The 1,914-nt window shown below is 34.6% G+C and overlaps 1 pseudogene; it reads right to left on the bottom strand.

Moving 5' to 3' along the window:
* Nucleotides 1-68: 68 nt before the first annotated feature.
* LOC131276664 (G2/M phase-specific E3 ubiquitin-protein ligase pseudogene) lies at nucleotides 69-1,914 on the bottom strand (annotated as a pseudogene).

Here is a 1,914-nt window from a genome sequence, read left to right as displayed (position 1 = left end):
TTCACCAATTTTGATTAGTACACTTCAACAAAAATTTTTTTAGCTTAAATTTCCAAAGCATTCCTTCATGTTCATACAAATTTTATTGGACCCAGAAGCTGACATGTTTATTCAAAAGTGATGATGGACAGATTTCTGAAACAAAAGAAAGGCTCAATAGCAACTTTAAAAGAAATATCTTTGTTCAAAGAAACATTTTAATGTCCCACATAGTGAGAACTTTCTTCCTTTTCTAGTCTTAAAGTGTTTTTCTTTATGGCAAACTGTATATTTTCTTGAAATTCTTTAAATGTATTATTTATTGGAAGAGATACTACACTTGTTTCTAATAGGAAAATCCATATGCAGGCACTCAATTGAAGGAGTGAGTTTAAATTCAGTAGGTGGAATGGAACTGCAACCAGTTGCAAAAATAAGAATATCTTCCATTGTTGTTGCAGATTTACAATTTTCAATAGCTTGTAAGTAACTGTTCCAAAATCCCAAAGTTTTATGTTAGACAATGGGTAGACTGTAAAAAGATCACTAAGAATTTTTACAGAAAGATTATAAGGTTTATGAGAGAGGATGCTGCAAAATGCTTCTGGAGAAGTCAGAATTTTATCTAAAATGTGAAGAATTTTCAGACCCTGCTTAAAACTCCCAAAGGTTGTTTGGGCTCTCTTAATTACACGGTAGAAAAGTATGTCTTTTACCAACATATATTTACCACTTAATGTCTAAGACATCCAATAATCTGTAGGTAATTAGAGCATTCATTTATTGCTGAGATAAAGTCAGCCATATTTGTTGTAGTATTTATCTTGGGCATTAAGGGACAAGTTCTTTGACAAGGACCCTTCAAACAGTGATGAGCTTTCAAGATGCTGCATTGAAAGACTCAGAAACTCTTGTCTTGATCCAGGATGCTCTTGGCCAAATTCATCATTTTTGCTTACATAGGCTATTTCAATTGAGTATACAGGATTAAAGCTTTGATTTCTGAATCTATCTAAGGCAATATTCCAGATATTGGCTTTGTTGATATATAATTTTTTAGTTTTTCTTTTAATTGGGAATCCTAACTCTATTAATACATTTTAAAAACTCTTCTAAATTTGCTGCCTTGCCTTCTTCTAACAGGTTGATTCCTTGCTCGTGTCCAGACCAGTGGGACTTCCAGGGGTGTTCTCATTAGATCTGGGCTCCAGGTGACTGAGTAATTTCGGTGATGACTCTTCTAACAAACAATCAGTAATGTCCATGTTATTTGAATTGGGCTGAGTGTGTTTTTTGGCTTCTTTTGAAATCCCCTGAATTGTAGATGATACCTTCCACATTCTGAACACTCCCAATTTTGTTCCCATGATTGTGGTGAGCAACAGTCTAAATGGGTTTCACTAGAACCACAACATTGACAGTGTTTTATTTCTCATTTGCTGTCAGGTGCATTCTATTCTTGCCCTTTACAGCAACATCCCTGGACATCACAAGGCTCATGGTGCTGCAAAATCTCTCAATAATCATTTTCCTCTAGTTCCCAAGACACATCTTTTTCAGGAATATGAATTCCCATTTTCAACATCTCTTTCTGAAATGTATCACTATTATTGCATACGTGCATCTGAAGAAGAACACTCCTGCGTTTATTGCTTAAAATTGTAAACCGTTTCTGTGAAACCAAGCATTCTTACTACAAGGACTTGGTTATATACTATATGTTGGAATAGGCTCAATAAATTCCAAATGGTACATGCTAAGGACTCTCTATAACTATTAGATGTAATTATTTGAACAGGTTGATGCTTCCAACGAAATGACCCAAAATTGCCAGTAATCTGGAAAATGCATTCTCTCTGAAGGCCACATGTAAAATGATAATAACTTTTTACATCAGGGTGCATCATATCCAACTAAAGTGCCAGATTTCTTGCA

This window comes from Dasypus novemcinctus, chromosome 30, assembly GCF_030445035.2.
Source record: "Dasypus novemcinctus isolate mDasNov1 chromosome 30, mDasNov1.1.hap2, whole genome shotgun sequence".
Lineage (NCBI taxonomy): Eukaryota > Metazoa > Chordata > Mammalia > Cingulata > Dasypodidae > Dasypus > Dasypus novemcinctus.
The sequence above is the reverse complement of the archived record's forward strand: the minus strand, read 5'-3'. Positions and strand labels throughout refer to the sequence as shown.